Source organism: Bos grunniens, chromosome 7 (assembly GCF_055505025.1).
Source record: "Bos grunniens cultivar Pamir isolate PY7600 chromosome 7, Bosgru_T2T1.0, whole genome shotgun sequence".
NCBI classification, from domain to species: domain Eukaryota; kingdom Metazoa; phylum Chordata; class Mammalia; order Artiodactyla; family Bovidae; genus Bos; species Bos grunniens.
In genome coordinates this window covers 93839556-93862136 of record NC_141171.1, presented here as the reverse complement: position 1 = coordinate 93862136, position 22581 = coordinate 93839556, and the positions used below count along the sequence as shown (strand labels likewise).

Below are 22581 nucleotides of genomic sequence, written 5' to 3'. Positions count from 1 at the left end.
TGAAAATACTAATAAATGATATTGTTGATTAGCTTTGTTTTTTACCCACTGTTTTATCATACTTGCTATTCTTTAATGAAATACTGGTACCTTCTTTGTTTATAAGTACTTGCTCTCAAAAGGGGAAGAGTACAGTTATCAGAGTCAAGTGTGCTTGTCTGAAGCTCTCACCCCCTTGTTTATGCAACCTTAGATAAGTCATTTTACCTCTTCATGTTGTTCTATTGATAAACGATAAAAGGAAAGGGTTATATTAGATAATATATCTAAGCTTTAACTCTAAACTTATTCTGACTTTGTGACTTGGAAGTTATTCTACAACCAGACTTTATACCTACGATTTGTCCTTGGAAACTGTCATAATTATTTTCTCTACTGACTGACAGTACAGCTGTATTAGCGGGCTGAGTGTGTGGCTTGTATGCAACTGTAACACATACGAAAACATCCTTTAGATTTTTATCTGTGTGACTTTTTTCCCCCAGCGAAACTTGGAAGATAACAATGTGGAAACTTCTCACTTCCTGCAATTGCATTTTTGATGAGGTTGGAAGGGTGAAGAGGGGAGTAAGTGATTAAGCAAAAACAGGAAGTAGAGTCTCTTCTTCCAGCTGACATCTGAAGCTATTCCTAGAAATTCTTTTTGGGGCTTCCCCTTTGATCCCACAACTAACTGTTCTTGTTTTGTTTTAGTTTTCATTTCAATTTTTTGGTCATTGTAGCTTTTTAAATCAGATCATTGAAAATTAAGATCACAGGCAAGAAATGGAAATACAATATTATACTGTATTATTGATTGAAAAGAAATTGATATGCCTTTTCTCTGGCGTGTATTTAAAGCAGGGATTTAATAGTGACTGGGTTTTTTTCCTAGGGAAGAACCAGCTTGTTTCTGCAATGTTATAGACAGTATGCATGGACTAAATACTTTTTTCTAAAAAAGTGTTTCTGTATCCATACAAACGCCTCTGTAAGTACAAAAAGCCTCAGAATTAGGCCTATAAAGCATGGAAGGGTGAGTGATATTGTCTTAAGAGTCTGTGATTAAGAATTTGACAATCTATGTAATAATGAAACAGTTGTACACAAATTAAACTTGTGTAAATAATTTTAGTATTCTTTCTCAGCTTGTGAAGAAAGTCAAAAGTGATTTGGGTTTTGGCATAATTGATCCTAAAGCCTTCCTTCCTGCCAGTTCAGTTACATGGCATGTTCAATGCCTTCTTGAGACTTCTAGAATGTACTCATGCATCCATGCCATCAGTGGAGATAGTGGGCTTGTCTTCCCTTTGTATGAGCCAGGAGGATATTTTCCATGCAACCTAATTCCTTTCTGTACCATCTGTCTCTCTATAGTAAAAGTATACAGGGTGATCCATCAAGGTGAGGGTGAAAGCTAGAGCTATTTAGTTTCATTTTGTCCTTTATATAAGAGGAGAACTTTTTTTATGCCATTTAAGAAAGTGTTTTCTGTGTCAAAACTCATTCCCGGCCATTCTGATTCTTGAGTTTTCAGTTCAGTTCGGTTCAGTTCAGTCACTCAGTCGTGTCCAACTCTTTGCGACTCCATGAATCGAAGCACGCCAGGCCTCCCTGTCCATCACCATCTCCCGGAGTTCACTCAAACTCACGTCCATCGAGTCGGTGATGCCATCCAGCCATCTCATCCTCTGTTGTCCCCTTTTCCTCCTGCCCCCAATCCCTCCCAGCATCAGAGTCTTTTCCAATGAGTCAACTCTTCGCATCAGGTGGCCGAAGTACTGGGGTTTCAGCTTTAGCATCAGTCCTTCCATTGAACACCCAGGACTGATCTCCTTTAGGATGGACTGGTTGCATCTCCTTGCAGTCCAAGGGACTCTCAAGAGTCTTCTCCAACACCACAGTTCAAAAGCATTACTTCTTCGGCACTCAGCTTTCTTCACAGTCTAACTCTCACAACCATACATGACCACTGGAAAAACCATAGCCTTGACTAGACGGACCTTTGTTGGCAAAGTAAGGTCTTTGCTTTTGAATATGCTGTCTAAGTTGGTCTTAGCTTTTCTTCCAAAGAGCAAGTGTCTTTTAATTTCATGGCTGCAGTCACCATCTGCAGTGATTTTGGAGGCCCCTCCAAAATTTTCCTTGTTATCTATTTACAAATATATAAAGTCAGCTACATAATGCTGCTGCTGCTGCTGCTGCTAAGTCGCTTCAGTCGTGTCCAACTCTGTGCGACGCCATAGACGGCAGCCTACCAGGCTCCTCCATCCATGGGAGTTTCCAGGCAAGAGTACCGGAGTGGAGCTACATAATAGATACTCTTTTTTAGATCCTTTTAATTTGCTGTGCACCTTGCTAAGTACTTTATGCATTGACATGCCATTTGATTTTTATAACATGTCTGAAAATCTGGATATTATCCCTTCCTTATAGTAACAGAAACTGAGGTTGGATAAGCTGAATAGCTTTCCCAAAGGCCCACTGCTGGAATGTATCTGGACTGTAATTCAAATACATTGCTGAATTATGACCAAAAGTATTCTCTCAAATACTCTTTCTGAATGAATTCACTTGCAAGATCAGAACCATTTTATAATTTGAGGAGTAATTCCCATGAGCCACAGATCCTGATTTTTGTGTTGGACTTACTGGAATTGCAACATACATATTGATTCTTTGCATATAGAATTAAACAAACTTGAATTTTGAAAGCAGCTATTATAGTAAGTGCAAGGTTACATCACTGGATTGTCTTCTCTGGAAGATTTGGAAAGAAAAAAAAATCCAACTTCCATATTAACACATGAAAAGGAAAATAATGATGTTAATTTTTTCCTTAACATAAAAAAATATGTAGAAGAGGCTCTCATTTTATTCATAGAGAAGTAGGTAATCTACTTACCTTTAAGGTTTTACCAGAGTTAACCTAAAAAGTAATTGTTACTGAAATAGTTGAAGCAATTATGCCAGGTTTAAGATCCTTTTTATCATTAATTAGTAATAAACCTAAAGATTAGCAGTATGTTTGCAAGATGCTTCCACATTGGTTTTTTTTTTTTAACCTTGCTTTGCTCCATCACCAATCTGAAATTAAGCAGTGCAGCAACTCCAGTTGTTATTTCATTGGTGGAAAAAAAACTACAGCGTTTCGGCTGGTTAGCAAATCAAGGTGGAGATGAAACTAAGGTTAGAAGTATCTTCCCACTATACCTCCATACCTCATTGAAAAAATGCGTGTGTGCGTGCTAAATCACTTCAGTCATGTCCGACTCTGAGTGACCCTATGGACTGTAGCCCTCCAGGCTCCTCTGTCCATGGGATTCTCCAGGCAAGAATACTGGTGTGGGTTGCCTTGCCCTCCTCCAGGTGAATCTTCCCAACCCAAGGATCGAACCCGTATCTCTTATGTCTCCTGCATCAGCAGGTGAGTTCTTTACCACTAGCCACTTGATAAGAAAATAAGCAAATAGAATTCATTATTCTAGTGTTACTTGAACACTGGAATTTTTCCCCTAAGGAGTTGGTGTTTTAAAATTCTTCCCACTAAAGGTTTTATCATCTGTGAAAATTATTTATTTGATTAAAAACTATGAGAAAAAGGACTGTATGTGTATGTGCATAAGGGGAGGGTGTTTGTTATGTGCTTGGGTAGGTACATGGTATTTTTGCATATGTACACGTATCTTTATTTACCTAAAATGTTTTTCTGCTAAATATGTGACTAGTTTTCTGACCCCATTATTTCACATTAAATCTTCAGAGACTTCTGAATTTTGTTTTAAAGACATTAAAGCAACAAAAATGGAAAGTATATTCTGTAAGAGAGAAAGTGGATGCGGTTTGGCTTTGGTAATATTTTTGTTCCCATGTAGCAACAATTAGCAGTTACCGACTTCCTCTCATGTGTTCTTCATAAAGGTGGAAAGAATACTTTATTAGTCATATTCTGTACGACATTCAGTTACTAAAGATGGTAGATAGAAATGACTTAGTAGTTTCTCATGAAGGCTTCCCTGGTGGCTCAGTGGTGAAGAACCCGCCTGCAATGCAGGAGATGTGGGATGGACCTTTGGTGGGGAAGACCCCCTGGAGAAGGAAATTGCAGTCCACTCCAGTATTCTTGCCTGGGAAATCCCATGGACAGAGGAGCCTGGCAGGCGGCAGTCCATGGGATCACAAGAGTCGGACACAGCTTAGTGATTAAACTACCATACATGAGGAGTCATAGGTCAACTTGAGATTTATATTCCTTATTAACCATTCAATAACATTTTTAAAAATTCAGAAGAGATTTTTAAAACTGTTATTTTTAACCTTGGAAAAAGAAATTATCTAGTTAAAAATGTATGACATATTAAGAGAAGAGTGAAAATAACTGTAAACAAATTATTGGAAAAAAGTTCAGAATAAGATTATTCTAAAAGTAAACATTTGTTTTGCAGCTCTTCTATACTGAGCAAAATATGTGGATGAGTAATGCACATGGAGGTGGTTGCAAGCTAGAAATTCAAGTTCTGTAGAAAGTGAGTTGATAAGCAACTAATACACCCTGTCTAAAACTTTTCTCCTTTCCCCTGCTAACATTATTTATGTCGTTCTATGTCTTGATATATAAACACAATGATAAATGTGAATGCTGAGCTTTGTTGTTTTAGGTAAAAATGTTTACAGGTTTATAGTTTTATAGGTCATGAATCCTAGAATTCTTGTTTAACATATAGATATTTCCAGTGGACTAGTATAACCTTGAATGTTGTTTAACTAACATATTTTTTCCTCGGGTTCTCAGAAAATGTAATATGTGCCTTCTGGTTACTATACTATTAATCAGTTATTAATAGCGGCTTCCCTGGTGGCTCAGACGGTAAAGCGTCTGCCTACAATGCGGGAGACCCGGGTTCGATCCCCTGGAGAAGGAAACGGCAACCCACTCCAGTATTCATGCCTGGAAAATCCCATGGACCGAGGAGCCTGGGGGGCTACACTCCATGGGGTCGCTGAGCGACTTCTGTGTGTGTTTTTTTCATAAACTTTCAAGAAGAAATGTTTAATAAGTCAAAAGGCATTGGTAAGATCCCTTTAAAGATGTACTCTTTCTAACAGAAGACTGAAAACTGTAACAGACTGTAACTACACCTCAACATTCTTCATTAGGAAAATCACCGTGGCAGATATATGTTATGTTATAACATTTTCAACATTGTTATTTACATGTACGTATGAAAATCTATGACCATCAGCGCCACATCTATGAAGTCAAATATCTTCTGCCTCAAAGTAGCTGTCATTTAACGCCTCCACCTTTATTGATTTTTAAGTGAGGGGAAATCTGAATCTTCTACACCTGGCACTATAAAAATTCTTTGTCTAAATTGGCCTTTTCTGAGTATGGACAGATCTATCTGCACTGGGATGCATACAAGAGAAACTGCTGTAGCTTTGAGAGTCAGCCCAATCCCTCCCTCATATTTGGAAGGGAGAAAATAATCCTTAGCTTCGGGTAAAATATTTAAGAGTTGCAATGGATTTCCAATCAGAAAGGCTTTCACCTCTGTCATTCTTAAAATCGATTATCTGTTCTTTTGTTTAATACATATATTTTCAGTTTGCTTTTAGTTTTATCAGACTATTCATAAGCGGTTTGATGGTTGGGCTATTTAAATGGAGATCTAAAAATCACCATGAAGTGCACTAGATTGCTTCAATCTAAAGCAAAACCTATCAATATTTGTTTTGGAGATTTCTTTTCAACACTGAGTAAAAACAGAAAACCCTTGTCTATTACTTAGGAAAGTGTTGCTGACCTTATTACTAGTTTAATCTTCTGTAATACGGTTGTAGGAAGTACCAAGTTAGCAGGTAAAGTGATGGTGAGAGATAAGAATCTGAAAAGACCCTTGGAATTATGATGCCAGTGATATATGAAAATCCAAATAATTTGAAGTTTTGATATTTTAAATTTCTATGACATGGTCGTGCTGAACTGATTTTAGAATATCTGTCATTGTTTGTCCTCCAAAGTAGAAATTATCTTAAATTTACAATTCAGTATTAGTATTTCTATTAGCAAAAAGTAGTTGTTGGAGTGGACAACCAGGTTTGCAAAATTATCTATCCTGAAAAGAAGAGAAATAGCCTCCAAATTTTATGATGATCATTATGAGAGAAAGTTATGTTGTAACAATGTTTTATAGTGTCCTCCTATGTCTTTTTTCCAAACTGTACTAAAATTATTTATCATCATTGTTAATGTTCTTTTAGTAGCACAATAAAATAGTAGTCCTTCAGCTATTTGACAAGTGTGTACTTTTAAATGGATATTTTTCTTGTAATTTTTGTTAGTCATGGTTACAAAAGTCAAAGTTAGTGGTTATTGGTATATGGGTCTTGTTAGTAGAGCCTGAACCTAAGGAGAAGTGGGAAGAGGTAGCAATTATAGCCCCTAGAAGATTTAATAGCTAAGATCTAATATGGACTCTATATGTTAAAATGAGAAAAATCCTTGTTCAACTTTATAGACAAGATATTGCTGCACAGATTTTGTTGAGGCTTTATGTTCACTGAATCCTTCTAAAGAGACTTGTATTGTCTTTATAGCGCTTGAACAGTTGGCTATCCCATTATTTAGATTAAGCATATGCAAATTTATACAAGCTCTATGTTTATTGATAAGTAATAATCTCATGTTTTGCATTGTTTCTGTGACATATAGACAACAAAATATAAATCCTTTTTATTTCTATGAAAGGCACTCATAGGGATTTGGGTTACAAAAAAATGCATACTTTCTTGACATTTATGATTATATTTAAAAACAGTATTACTAAATACTAAATTTGGTGACGATCACTCAGTTATGCACCAATGTGAGTTTGTTTTTCAGTTTTTGTTAAATTTTAATCATGTGCCAAGTTTTCTGAGGCACGAAAAGGAAACCAGAGATTAGAGGGAGGTTTAAAAACATTAAATACACTGATAAGGTTTGCATTCTTGTGGTTTTTTTTTTCCTGCTATCCTGATAGTTCTTTAAGGTTCTGTCATTTTCAATCAACAGAGAGTACATGTGATCAGTATATCTGATAAACTTGTCAATGCCTCTTTAAAGCAGGATTCCCCAACCTATTCAATTCAGATCCCCCTGCTTCATTTCAAGTATCATCTTGATAAGACAGAGCTATGTCACAAGCATCTGTGTGTAGCCAGCTCAGTCTACAACTAATTTGTGCAGGAAAAAATTAAATCAGGAGGTAAATTATTTCATGATTGCTCATTCCCAACAGAGTTGGGCATCATTCTGAAGAAAATATCAAATAATTGGTTTCAGGCCGTGTCAGACACATGCAATTCCCTTCTCTAATGGCTGTGTGTGGTAGCACCAGGCCTCAGGGGTCAGCAAAGAACTGGAAATAGCTTAGTGCCAGGCACGGCAATAGAGTCAGAGCACATAGGAAATGAAGTGGCAATAAGTGCAATCCATAGGGGAAATGTGCTTCACTTGGAGTTTAATATATCGGTTCAGAATCTGGCAGGAAGCCATGCAACAATTGTTTACCTTTTTGTCAGCATCTGCATCTGTTCTGTTTTGTAAACAGCACTTAACTCTCAGTCGGTAAATGCTGGAATCAATAACAACTGTTAAGGGATTTCCTAACCCCCCCCCTTTTTTTTATATTCTATAACAAATGCACACTACAAACAATGTTTGCCTTAGATTAACAAGGAACAGACATTAACAGGGTCAAAGGGATTTGGTTGGGAACATTTTATAGCTTCTTGGGTTTACAGTAATTATATCTGTGTGATTTGAATGTATTTTGTAACCTATCCAAATTAAACTGTTAAAAAAATGCTAGCAAGCAGTAATGAAGATGATTTTTTATAATTATCTTAAGTACTGTGTATAGAAAACTGCTGGCACTGTTTGTAATAATTTAGTTCTGTGCAATATTGTGTATTACAGCTGCTATGCAGAAATATTAAGTTGCCTTTTGCAGTTTTAGGAGATTAGTGATTATATCCAGCAGTACTAATTATTTTAAGCATACAGTTATTAAAAAAAAAAATTACACACCACAGTGAGACATAAAAAAGGTTCGATCTGTGACTAGTGCCTATAAAACTAAATATGTCATTAGTAAATGCAAAAAAAAAAAAAAGGAAAACACTGCTTTGAAGTTCACTGTCTTCAGGGACTGAATAGATGAATGCTGTCATAAATGCAGGATTGTTATAACAGTTATAGCATCACTGAAAAGTGAATAGCACCAGGATCAGAGGAACACATTATTGCTGATGGGTTTATGCCTGCATCTTTCCACTCACTACTTAAAAATTTTACTCCTTAAAATTTCCCTATATGCAATTGCTTAGTTGCCTCATTTTCATTTTATTTGATTACTTCATATCTGATTTTAACCAAACCTGGTTTGTTTTCTTCTGCTTTTACTTATATAATAAGCATTAAATCTTAGGCTGTCCTATTAATTTTTGTCAAATGGATGATTTCTTTGAACCTTTCACTGGATAACCATAAACCACAAATAAAATTTGGGAATTATTTGGTCAGATCACCTAATCAAGATTTCTATTTTCTTGTCTTTTCAGAATTTTATGTCTAAGGGTTTGGTGTGAATTCTTTAACTTCCTCAACAGTTATTTTGCTATTTGACTTAGCTAAATTATTTTGACCAACATTTTTTGAAAGTTTATTGTATTTTTTATTAAAATCTTATTTTGAAAATTTGAACAGTAATATCTTTTGTACCTTTATCAATCCTAAAAAGTACTTTGGCTTCCTTTTCTTCACTGTGTATTATTTGCTTCTTTGACATTCTGTGACTGTGTACAAAATCAATTAATATATGGTAATATGCGTACCACCACAGGTTATATGTGATTGTATAATATAAATTCCTTTTTATCACCTAGAATGTCTAGAATTTTATTTTCCATTATCCTCAGAATCACAATCCAGATTTTGTAAATTTCCATTTAAAATGTTTATTTGAATGAGTGTAACTTGTTTTTAGGCTCAGAAACTAGAAAAGAGTTGTCTTTTGTAATGTACATTCTATCCAATGATAGAGAACATACCTTATTAATCCATTCCATTATGAAATTATATAATTCTGTAAAAAATAAACTAATCCTTAATACTGCTGCATGTTCTGATCTATAAATAGAAAGAGAAAAAATCTTGATAGAAAGTTTTATTTCCAAATTAGAATCTGTCTTTGAAAACCGTAGTCGATGTTTAGATGTGATTTAAGAGGTAAACTAACACCTTTTGTAATTACTTCCTTTACCACAGGAAAATGGTTACATGGCTCCAAATATCTCTCTAGAAATTTAAAGAATATAAAAATGAGACTTTAGTTTCTATTGTTTGTGCTTTGTATCTTTAACATCTGCTTGATAGGTGAAGAATCCACCTGCAATGCAGGAGACCTGGGTTCGATCCCTGGCTGGGAAGATCCCCTGGAGAAGGGAAAGGCTACCCACTCTAGTATTCTGGCTTGCAGAATTCCATGGACTATACAGTCCATGGGGTGGCAAAGAGTCGGACACAAATGAGCAACTTTCACTGTTACTGACAGGAATTAGTTCCCTGATAGCTCAGTTGGTAAAGAATCCACCTGCGATGCAGGAGACTCCTGTTCTACTCCTGGGTTGGGAAGATCTGCTGATGAAGGGATAGGTTACCCACTCTGGTATTCATGGGCTTCCCTTGTGGCTCAGCTGGTTAAGAATCCTCCTGCAATGCTGGAGACCTGGGTTCGATCCCTGGGTTGGGAAGATATCCTGGAGAAGGGAAAGGCTACCCACTCCAGTATTCTGGCCTGGAGAATTCCAGTCCATGGGTCCCAAAGAGTCAGATACAACTGAGCAACTTTAACTTTCACTTTTGCTATTTCATGTTAAATATTTTAAATCACATCCTAATCACTTAGTATGCAAGTTTAAAACAGTTATGATTGAAATTTTCATACCAAAGGTCAAAATGTTCAAACCTTTATTGTTCCTAAATTAATATAGGTAACTATCTTGCATTTATGTTAGCATTAAAGTTAACTAGCAAAGCTTGAAAAATTATAGTGGTTATTATGTTCTGATGGAATCTGTAAGGCACTCATAGGGGGATGGATATTGTCTATGGATCATTAGCTAATTAAAAAAAATTGGTTGTTAAGGTAGCCCTTTGTTGTATTAGGTGAAGGAATCATTATTCCCTAAGCAAAGGGAAAATTAAGTGCTAATTAACAGGTTATGAAGTGTGCAGTAGTAGTAAGAGAGTAAGCAGCATTTCCCCAGAACAACTTACCTGCGTCCTGAGAAACCTGTATGCAGGACAAGGAACAACAGTTAGAACTGGACATGGAACAATGGACTGGTTCAAAATTGGGAAAGGAGTATGTCAAGTCTGTATATTGTCACCATGCTTATTTATCTTCTATGCAGAGTGTGTGTGTGCCAAATTGCTTCAGTCATGTCCAGTTCTTTGCATCCGTGTGGACTGTAGCCCACCAGGCTCCTCTGTCCATGGGATTCTCCAGGGAAGAATACTGGAGTAGGTTGCCATACCCTCCTCCAAGGGATCTTCCCAACCCGAGAATTGAACTGGCATCTTCTATGTCTCCTCCATTGGCAGGCAGATTCTCTACCACTAATGCCACCTGGGAAGCCCTCTATGAGGAGTACATCATGCAAAACGCTGCGCTGGATGACTCACAAACTGAAATCAAGATTGCTGGGAGAAATATCAACAACCTTAGATACATATATGATACCACTCTAATACCAGAAAGAGAAGAGGAACTAAAGAGCTTCTTGCTGAGGGTGAAATAGGAGAGTGAAAAAGCTGCTTAAGAGTCAACACTCAGAAAACTAAGAGCATGGTATCCCGTCCCATCACCTCATGGCAAATAGATGGGAAAAAAGTGGAAGCAGTGACAAATTTTCTCTTCTTGGGTTCCAGAATCACTGTGCATGGTGACTGCAGCCATAACAGATTCTTGCTCCTTGGCAGAAAAGCTATGACACACCTGGACAGCATATTGAAAAGCAGAGACATCACTTTGCCAACAAATGTCCGAATAGTTCAGAGCTATAGTTTTTCCAGACCAGAGACGTCCCTGGTGGCTCAGAAGGTAAAGCGTCTGCCTACAATGTGGGAGACCTAGGTTCAATCCCTGGGTCAGGAAGTTCTACTGGAGAAGGAAATGGCAACTCAGTCCAGTATTCTTGGCTGGAAAATCCCATGGATGGAGGAGCCTTGTAGACTACAGTCCATGGGGTCACAAAGAGTTGAACACGACTGAGTGACGTCACTTCACCTTATAATCTTTCCAGTAATCATGTACAGATGTGAGAGTTGGACCATAATGAAGGCTGAGCACTGAAGAATTGATGCTTTCGAATTATGGTGTTGGAGAAGACTCTTAAGAGTCCCTTGGTCAGCAAGGAGCTCAAACCAGTCAATCCTAAAGGAAATCAACCCTGAATATTCACTGGAAGAACTGATGCAGACACTGAGGCTCTGATACCTTGGCCTCCTGATGCAAAGAGCTGATTCATTGGAAAGACCCTGATTGTGGGAAAGATTGAGGGCAGGAAGAGAAGGGGGCTACAGAGGCTGGATGACATCATTGGCTCAATGGACATGAGATTGAGCAAGCTCCGGGAGGTAGGACAAAGGAGCCTGGAGTGCTGCAGTCCAAGGTGTCACAAAGAGTCGGACATGACTTGGCCACTGAACAACAAGCCAATGGCATCTGGGAACACCAAAGTCAACAAATTGATTGCTGATAACTAGTTGTATTTTTCAAATTCCCCAGCATAATATTAAATATCATGAATTTACTCAACACCATAGCAAAAGTTTCTGTACTGAAATCTTAACATAATGAAATTTGTATATTGTGCTTTTAAATGCTGTGCTTAGAATTTATTCTATACATGATTCTTTACTTACATGTAGTATGTTTGTTTCTAATTAGATATTTTTCTTTAAGAACTTGAAGTCTCTATTCAGTTATAGTTTTATTTCCTTGTTTTTTATGTAAGATTTTTGAAAAAAGAGATACGTGACCTTCTTCGTGTTAATTTTAACACAGTTTGATATTTGCTTCCGTAGTCATCAAATAAGAATTGCTAAGTTATCTATGTTCACAGCTTGATGCAGCTCATCTCTGCTGATGGTGTGGTAGAGCTGATATATTTTATAGTCTTAGCTATTATGCCATAACTTAGGTTTGATCTTGAACATTGGCTTTTAAGGTCTTTTAAGATTGCTTATCTAATATCACTGTGGAGTCATTCAAGCCACTTTATGATGAAAACATAGAGGCACAGCTGCACCCCCAATTTATCACATGCTTTTGGAGGTTTCTCGGCTCCAAGTGAATTCCAAACATATTAAGTCTCACTTTAGCAAACTGGGGATCTTGACTCGCCAAACAACTGTAAATGGTTGCTTTCGGATCCACTTGCAAATTCAGATGATGATTAAACAGAGGGATTTTCACTCCAGCTTCTTGTCCATTGTCCCTCTACCTATTGGAGACGAGAACCACATATTATGGGAAATTTCCATTTATTGCTCAGGTTTACCTGTTTTCTATTATGTGTAACCAAAGTTTGGAGAAATATGACTTTATACATAAATGCCTTTTTCAAATGATACTAGTGACTCTGAGAATCCTCTCTTTATATCGTTTGTCAAAAGCAGAATGATTCATAAGCTGATCTAATCGAGGCTGTTTCTCCCTTAGGTTCCTTTGAATTTTGGTGCATGTTTGCTGATCATAATGCTTGCAGGCTTGAACCGTAGGCATTTTCCACAAGTATGTCCTTCGCCACTTTGGGCGAATGGTGAGGAAGTCTCGCTCTGAGACGTGTGACTCGTTGGAAGATACTGAATGCTGCAAAAGGCAAAGTGGGCTGTTCTTCATTAGGAAGAAACCCATATGTTTCTCAAAAGACAGGGCTTTCGTATGGAACCATTGGGAGAAATGAGAGGTTCTTGAGTTGGTCTTCTCCAAAGACAGTCAGAAAAGGGAAGAGGGATGCTTAAGGCATGGGCAAGAGCTTAGAAGAAGGGATGAGGTTGTCACAAAAGTGGAGAAGCGGTGGAAGTGCTGTGGGAGACGTAGAAGAGAGGCGAGAGGCTCCTATTACAGCCTTACAGTAAGGAGGGAGCCCGAACCCTCGTTCATAAGGCAGTGGGGTCTCACGAGGGGCCTTTCCAGTTAAAAGAGGAAGCTGAGTTCTACGTTCATGAGAGGGGAGGTGGGACTGGAGAAAAGGTGACTCTGCATCCAAAGTGAAGACCAAGAGCATCTCTGGCTTAAATTTACTTTGTGGGAGTGGGAAGAGAAAAACTGAGATTTTGAAAATATATTGAAGTACTTTTACTTTTTTAAAAACAATTATTTTTTTATTGAAGGATAATTGCTTTACAGAATTTTGCTGTTCTCTGTCAAACCTCAACATGAATCAGCCGTAGGTATTTTTGTTGTTGTTCAGTCTTTACTGTCGGAGAAGGCGATGGCAACCCACTCCAGTACTCTTGCCTGGAAAATCCATGGATGGAGGATCCTGGTGGGCTCCAGTCCATGGGGTCGCTAGGAGTTGGACACGACTGAGCGACTTCACTTTCACTTTTCACTTTCATGCATTGGAGAAGGAAATGGCAACCCACTCCAGTGTTCTTGCCTAGAGAATCCCAGGGATGGGGGAGCCTGGTAGGCTGCCATCTATGGGGTCGCACAGAGTCGGACACGACTGAAGTGACTTAGCAGCAGTCTTTACTGTGCCTTTTGGAGAGGAAATGGCAACCCACTCCAGGAAAATCCCATGGACGGAGGAGCCTGGTAGGCTACAGTCTGTGGGGTCGAAAAGAGTCGGACACGACTGAGTGACTTCACTTTTCCTTTCCTTTAGTGTGCCTTGAATTATTTCATAGACATTTGAATCTGAAATTTTTTCTGGGGCCTATTTGAAGATTTTGTGATACCAAATATGTAAAATATGAAATGAGAATGTTTTATTAGGTAACTTTTCCAAGTAATACATTTTCATTATAAAAATTAAAGCATCAAATAGATACAAGGAGAGAGTCAAAGATCTCGCATTTCCTCCCCCAATCCCAATGCCCCAGATCACCACTGTTATTCACAGTTTGTTGCACATTGCAGGATTTTTCGTGCGCACGTATCAGAATTAATCTACAGGTTTGTATTTTTTAATGAGATCAGGCTACTGTTCTTCATTGTGCCTTTTTCCAATTAGTATTTCATGATCTCCTCCCATATCCATGCCATCTGTTCTGATGTTCTTTTCAGTAGGGCCATGATATCCCATTGTGTAGGTGTAGCCTAATTCATGTGCATGTGGCTATATGTAATCTTACCATAGTGTTAATTCACTGCATTTAGAAAACAATTTTCCCCCCAAAGCAATACCTGTCCACCGTTACATGTATTTGTGTGTGCACATATCTGAAGTATATAAAATAAAGTGTTAGGCCTCTTTCACCCTCTCTACCCTTAATCCTGCCATCCTAAAGTGATTCCCTGTTAGTAGCTTGGTGTGTACCCTTCTGTACTTACACACGTGCCTGTACTGTGAATGTACATCCTGCAATTTTTTTTTTTCACTATGCCATGGATCTCTTTTATTTCAGTATATACAAAGTGCATCTTTTTACAAGCTGTAAACTATTGTATGATTATATGAATTACTTAATTAACTAACGCCTATTGACAGATATTAGAATTTCTCCCCGTTTCTTTTCTTTGTATGCTTGAGTGTATATCTTTGAAAGCTTTGTTCCCAGAAGACTTATTCCTGGGCCAAAGAGGAAGCTAATTTAAATTTTGATATGTAAATTCAAGTTGCCCTCCAAAATCAGTAATACTCGGTTTTAGCTACACAGATTCATAAGTGTGAATACCTAGATAGATACGTGTGTTCGTTTAGACATCAGTTCATTAATTATGATTTTGAGTGTGTGTGTTAAAATTCCTGTGTTTGCCTGCCTCCTTCTGGAGTATCAAAGCTATTGCTGTCTTGTCGGCCATCCTCTCACAGCTGCTGCTGCTACTGCCAAAAACAAACAAACAAAAAAAAACCCCAAAAAACGCCTGGGGGTGAGGGAGGGGCACTTCCTGCTGGATGCCTGGTTCTGTTAGGAGCTGTGGAGCCACACTTGCTTTGCACTCCAGTTTTGCCACATGGCAGCTTTCTGGCCTTGGATAGGTAATTTTTTGTGAGTGTGAGTCATAATCTGCAAGATAGAGATGATAGTGATAAAACCTACCTCATATTGTCTAAGAATTAATATAGATATTGTGCATAGTGTTTGGGACAAACTAAGTGCTTTGTTATTGTCATCGTGTGAATTAATCTGACAAAGTGACTTGCCATCGTCTGTTAATACAGTGTTCCTAAGCACCAGTATATGACAAAAGGCTGCATGTTTGTTATTTGGAAATCAATTTCTCATTGAAGACGTCATCTTATCTTTAAAATGCTTCCTATAATGATGTCTGAAAGTGTGATACTTTTTTCAATTTAGAAATGAGAAGTAAGGAAATAAGACTAAATTAAAACAATAGACATATGTGGATATCTCCTTTGTTTACCATCTTGACTCTGACCATCTCTATGTATGAAGGACCGCCTGATCTAGCTTCAGCCGTGATTCACCCCAGAGCTTCATACTCTAGAGCTTAACCTCTGCTCAGCTGGTCCCTGGGATGTTGCACAGGCACTCCACACCCAGCATGGACAAATCACACCTCCTCACCATTGCCCTGATCCCAGTCCTCTCCTGCAATCCAAGTTAGGACCACTAAGGATCATTCAAGTGCCAACTATGGCTCATTCCCCCCTACTGCCCCCCCCCCACCCCAATCAAAAGAATTACCAAGTTGCTGTGTTTTTCCTGACTGCCTGAATATTTCCAAGTCTATCTCTTCTTCTGCATTTGTCATCAAGGAGTAGTTTAGATCTTTATCACTTCTCATTCAGACTGTTAAAATAGTTTTGTTTCCCTTTGTGATTCCTCATTCTTGTTTTCCTGTAAAACATCTGCCCAGCCCTCATCCCTCCCTTGTTTAAAGCTCTTCATCCTTTAAACTCCTCATCAGTGGCTCCTCATCAGTGTCAGGAGCAAACCTCCAGCTACTTAGTGTTAGCAAGACTTCCTTGACCTGGCACCTGCCTCCTTCAGCCTCATCCCCTGCCTCTCCTCACCTCGTATTTTTCTGTCTCTGGCAATACAGAAATGACAGAAAACCCCTGCTCATGCTCCGTTGTCTCCCACCTCCTACCCTCTTCCTCCCCTTCTTCGCCTAATTCCCATTGATCTTTTATGACAGCTCATGTGTCATTTCTTCCAGGAAGCTTTCTCTGGGCCAGGGCCCCTCATCCACGCTCCCACAGCATCTCCATATGCCTTTCTCAAAGCTCTTAGCATATTCTATTAAAATATCTAATTAGGGGTCTGTCTCCCCATATGGACACTAAGCACCTCAAGGGCAAGCATTATTTATTTTCCCCAGCACCCAATCCACTGCCTAATGCACAACAGGAGTTCCGTGAATTTTTTTTTAACTGGGATCATTTTCTTGAAATAAATCACTATCTGGAGGTATATTGTAGTAACCAACTAATCAGCTTATTAATCTAGCCCCTGCTATTTAACAAGTATTGTGCTAAGATTAATGGGAATTCCAAAAGCATCAGACCCTTACTTCTCATCTAGATAGAGAAATAAAATATGAATACATGAAAAGCTGCTTGGGAGTTATGTAGCCAAGCAGTTGCAAAGTTCTGGGAAAGTGATTCCAGCTGGTAGGGGTTCCTTTTGACTTTTGTCCTGAATGAACACGATGAAATGGAAGTGTATTGGTTGCAGAATAGGCAGGATCTGGAGAGGCGGGCAGAGATGAGCAACTGTGTTCGCTTTCTGGTGCTTTCTTATAATAGGGAGTGCATACATGGAAGGTTTATGTGGAAGGCAAAGCGGAAGGAAAACCCAAACCTTGTTTCTCAATCCTTCCAGCTTCTCCCATCTCATCACTCAGCCCAGAGAGTTCCTACAAGATGCCTTATTCCATAGCTCAGTCCTACTCTCTGCTACCCACCCCCACCCTCAACTCAACTCTGAAACAATATTTCTTTTGGGAAAAACTACGTTTCTCCAAGTAGTTTTTTTTGTTTGTTTGTTTTTGTTTTTTTTAGAAGTTTGAAATCAATTTAAAGCCTAAATTATATTAGGTTGGTGCAAAAGTAATTGCAGTTTTACATTGTTGAACTTTGCTGTTTGATGTAGGAATACATTCTTAAATAAATGTGGTTATGTTGTACATCATTTTAATGTGCACTTCTAACTTTTTTTTGCTAATGACTTATTACTTGCTGTTTATATTTATTTTAGACTACAGAAATGATGTTAGACAAAAAAGCAAATTCAAGTGATTTTCTTGTTCAAAGAAAGAAAGTGAAAGTGAAGTCGCTCAGTCGTGTCCGACTCTTTGCAACCCCATGGACTGTAGCCTACCAGGCTCCTCCGTCCATGGGATTTTCCAGGCAAGAGTACTGGAGTGGGTTGCCATTTCCTTCTCCAAAATCAACAGAGACAATTTGCAATGTCAACAATATGTTTGGCCCAGGAACTGCTAACAAACGTACTGTGCAGTGGTGGTTCAAGAAGTTTTCAAAGGAGACGAGCGCCTTGAAGATGAGCATAGTGGCCAGCCATTGGAAATTGACAACGACCAATGGAGAGCAATCTTCGAAGTTGATCCTCTTATATAACCACGTGAGAGGTTGCTGAAGAACTCAACATCGACCATTCTAGGGTCGTCTGACGTTTGAAGCAAATTGGAAAGGTGAAAAGGCTCAATAAGTGGGAGCCTCATGAGCTGACCGAAAATCAAAAAAATTGTCATTTTGAAGTGTCGTCATCTTTTATTCTACACAACAACCTATGAACCATTGCTCGATTGGATTGTGATATGTGACAAAAAGAGGATTTTTATATGATGACCAGCTCAGTGCTTGGACTGAGAAGAAGCTCCAAGCACTTCCCAAAGCCAAACTTGCAGCAAAGATCCTGGTCACTGTTTGGTGGTCTGATTCCAGTCTGGTCTACTACAGCTTTCTGAATCCCAGAGAAACCATTACATCTGAGAAGTATGCTCAGCAAATCGATGATATGCACCAAAAACTGCAAAGCCTACAGCCATCATTGTCAACAACAATATGGACCCAGTTCTTCTCACAACCAGTGTTTCAAAAGTTGAGTGAATTGGGTCACGTACAAAGTTTTGCCTTATCTGCCATGTTCACGTGACCTCTCACCAACCTATTTCTTCTTCAAATATCTCAACAACTTTTTGCAGGAAAAAAGCTTCCACACCCAGCAGGAGGCAGAAAATGCTTTTGAAGAATTTGTGGAAATCTGAAGCACAATTTTTACACTGCAGGAATAAACTTATTTCTCACTGACAAAAATGTATTGATAGTTCAGTTCAGTTCAGTTCAGTCGTGTCCGACTCTTTGTGACCCCATGAACCGCAGCACACCAGTCCTCCCTGTCTATCACCAACCCCCGGAGTCTACCCAAACCCATGTCCATTGAGTCGGCGATGCCATCCAACCATCTCATCCTCTGTCTTCCCCTTCTCCTCCTGCCCCCAGTCTTTCCCAGCATCAGGGTCTTTTGAAATGAGTCAGCTCTTCGCATCAAGTGGGCAAAGTATTGGAGTTTCAGCTTCAACATCAGTCCTTCCAATGAACACCCAGGACTGATCTCCTTTAGGATGGACTGGTTGGATCTCCTTGCAATCCAAGGGACTCTCAAGGGTCTTCTCCAACACCACAGTTCAAAAGCATCACTTCTTCAGTGCTCAGCTTTCTTTATAGTCCAACTCTCACATCCATACATGACCACTGGGAAAACCATAGCCTTGACTAGACGGACATTTGTTGGCAAAGTAATGTCTCTTCTTTTTAATATGCTGCCTCAGCTGGTCATAACTTTCCTCCCAAGGAGTAAGCGTCTTTTAATTTCATGGCTGCAGTCACCATCTGCAGCAATCTTGGAGCCCAGAAAAATAAAGTCTGACACTGTTTCCCCATCTATTTGCCATGAAGTGATGGGACCAGATGCCATGATCTTAGTTTTCTCAATGTTGAGCTTTAAGCCAACTTTTTCACTCTCCTCTTTCACTTTCATCAAGAGGCTCTTTAGTTCTTCTTCACTTTCTGCCATAAGGATGGTGTCATCTGCATATCTGAGGTTATTGATATTTCTCCCGGCAGTCTTGATTCCAGCTTATGCTTCCTCCAGCCCAGCATTTCTCATGATGTACTCTGCATAGAAGTTAAATAAGCAGGGTGACAATATACAGCCTTGATGTACTCCTTTTCCTGTTCAGAACCAGTCTGTTGTTTCATGTCCAGTTCTAACTGTTGCTTCCTGATCTGCATATAGTTTTCTGAAGAGGCAGGTCAGGTGGTCTGGTATTCCCATCTCTCTCAGAATTTTCCACAGTTTATTGTGATCCACACGGTCCTATTTTGATTAATAAAGATGTGTTTAAGCCTGCTGCTGCTGCTGCTAAGTTGCTTCAGTCGTGTCCAACTCTGTGCAACCCCATAGATGGCAGCCCATCAGGCTCCCCCGTCCCTGGGATTCTCCAGGCAAGAACACTGGAGTGGGTTGCCATTTCCTTCTCCAATGCATGAAAGTGAAAAGTGAAAGTGAAGTCGCTCAGTTGTGTCCGACCCTCAGCGACCCCATGGACTGCAGCCTACCAGGCTCCTCCGTCCATGGGATTTTCCAGGCAAGGGTACTGGAGTGGGGTGCCATTGCCTTCTCCTGTCTTTAAGCCTAGTTATACTGATTTAAAATTCACAGTCTGAACCCACAATTACTTTTGTACCAACCCAGTATTTTTGCCTTCAAGTGCCTTTGAAACTGACAGGACACATCTCTGTACTCAATAGAGCACAGGTTCTTCTGTCTTGGTGCAGAAAGAATTCCACAAGAGGCAGAGTGATAGGTAAGGAAAAGAGTTGATTAATATAGCACACTTGTGAGAGAGATACAAGCCAGTGGGCAAGGGAGTGGCTCACGAAGAACGTAGTAGGTTACAGTTTTATAATCAAAGGTTAAGTGGGCAGGGGAAAAATCACCTTTTTCCTCATTCTTGAGTAAACATGTTTCCATCATCAGTTCCTCCTCCCCATTGAGTGGGGGAGTTTTCTTGTCCTTATCTGGTCAAATTGGGACTGTCATTGCACAATGGAAATGAGCGAAAAGGCAGTGACATATACTAAAATATTTTAGATCATCTTGGGTTTCAGTGTATAGTCGCCTTCCCCTATATTTTTGTTTTTAGTGTGCACAGAGAAGCATGTCCTAAGAATTATTAACTTACCGATCTTACTGGGCAGGATGGGGGTCTCAGTCCACCATTGTTTTATTGTTTTGGGGGCATGTCTCAATGCTTGTATGGTTTTATTGCTAAGCAAACATGCTTGGCTTTTGTGGTGAAGTTAACCTGCTTTCTAGAGTGATCTTTAACAAACAGGCATCTCCCATACTTTCTCCTGTACTTCTGATCCCTTAATGGAATTAACTATTTAATCACCTACCTTGTTCCTATACTCTGTCCGTATCACCTTCAAATATAGGAGGTAAAAACGACTAACCCACAAAACATGAGAGGAAGAAAGCTTTCCATGGATTAAATTAATCACCAAGTAATTTGTGTAAAACTTTAAGTATATGAAAAATTCAGAGAGGGGAGATTTTAGTGTAGAAAGAGCAAGTTAGAAACATTATTTGGACTTGAGTTTGGCCTCAAAGGGTATGTAGACCTTGTGCAGGCAGAAATAAAGGGAAAGTACTTCCCTTGAACTTCAGATCGCAGAAGCCATAGAGGTTTACTGTGGCTTGTTGGAGACCCTGCAGATACCTGTGATTCGCACCCAGGAACTAGTCTGTATGTTACTGGTGAAGGCATTAGCCAGGACTCTGAACCTGCTGGTGTTCTTTCCTCCACTCCTCATCTCTGCTTCTTATGCAGAAAGGGAGAGGTTGTGACTAAAGGAGTATGTGGTAATTCACACAATAGAAGAAAAAGCTTAACAATTAAATGTCTGGAAGGACAGAAACTGGAGGATTTCTGGAGGCCTGAGCAAATGGAACTTAGCTTTCAAGCTGTCTTGGTTTCTCCCCATGTGATGACTTCATTCTTGGACCAGTCCCTCTCCACAAAGTAGGTGACCCCTGGTAGCTTCTTCCTTACATCCTAAAAACTCCCCTGGTCCTTCTGTTCAAAATATCTCAGCGAAGGCCTCTGAATAGCCAAGGGACCAGCTTGTTACTAGAAGAGGGAATAAGGTGCTGGGCAGACAAAAAAGTGAAGATATCCAATAAATGGATGACTAGAGGGCCATTTTCTTTCAGCTTATATGTATGAATTTTGGTGAGAGTTTATCCTGAAGCAAAGCCTTATACATGGAAAACAGGATGGCTAGGTGGGAGTACAAAAAAAGAAAGAGAAGCTACAGAGCAAGTGTTCTCAGAGTGTGGTTTCTAAATCAGCAGCAGCATCACCTGGAGCGTGTGAAAAATAGAAATTCTTGGGCTCCACCCTAGACTCACTGAATCAGAAACTTTGGGGGCAGCTCACCAACCTGTGTGTTAACAACTGTCCAGATAATTCTGTTGCCTGCTATAGATTGATCCTAACATAACAAGCCCATTTAAAAAGTTACTTACGAGCTTTGTGATCTTGAGCAATTTATTTAACATCTTTATACTTTCAAGGTAGGTGCTAATGTTGGGGCTTTCCTCACAGAGTTTAGAGGATTAGCACAAGTACAAGAATGCATATAACAGTATCTGGCACAAAATGAACTTTATTTAATTTTTTCTATTATCATTGTTAGAACTTGATGTTTGAAAGAAAGATACATATAAAAGGTGGTTTCCAATTCTGGGAAAAGTACGAATTGTCTCTTACTGATGGATCAAATTGTCTATATTATTCTTACATTGATCTTAGAGTCAAGCTGTTCAGAGGAATCACCTCCTGACTTCCATAGTATCGATACTTTATTTTTCAGTTGAAAATCAGTGTTATTGCCGTTTTTCTTAAAGAATACTTTCACATTGTCCTTCACTGATAAATAATTTACCTTTACTGAGCCTCTTTCCTGATGATAGTTTCTGTGATGATTAGAAATAACATATGTAAGGCTTTTTACCATATATGATGTGTTCGGTGAATGTGTTGTTGTGTAGTCACTAAGTCACGTCCTATTCTTTTGTGAACCCATGGACTCTAGGCCCACCAGCCTCCTCTGTCTATGAGATTTCCCAGTCAAGAATACTGGAGTGAGTTGCCATTCCCTTCTCCAGGGGATTTTCCCAACTCAGGGGTCAAACCAGGTCTCTTGGCAGGCAGATTCTTTGACCACTGAGCCACCTGGGAAGCCCTCAGTAATATATACATATCTATATACATCTATATACATATGTATGTATATAACTGAGTATATATATTCTTTTTCATC

The 22581-nt window shown here is 39.1% G+C and overlaps 1 protein-coding gene across 15 annotated transcripts in view; it reads left to right on the top strand.

Annotated features, from left to right (window-relative positions):
* The window catches only part of KIAA0825 (KIAA0825 ortholog), a 428558-nt gene that overhangs the window by 92389 nt on the left and 313588 nt on the right, over positions 1-22581 (top strand). For 5 of the 15 annotated variants that reach the window (XM_086413116.1, XM_086413117.1, XM_086413113.1 and 2 more), the window contains one exon: positions 4425-4505. The exons of the other annotated variants lie outside the window; for them this stretch is intronic. The gene's annotated coding sequence lies outside the window, so the exon portion shown is untranslated. The remainder of the gene's footprint in view (positions 1-4424; positions 4506-22581) is intronic. 15 annotated transcript variants of the gene reach the window in all.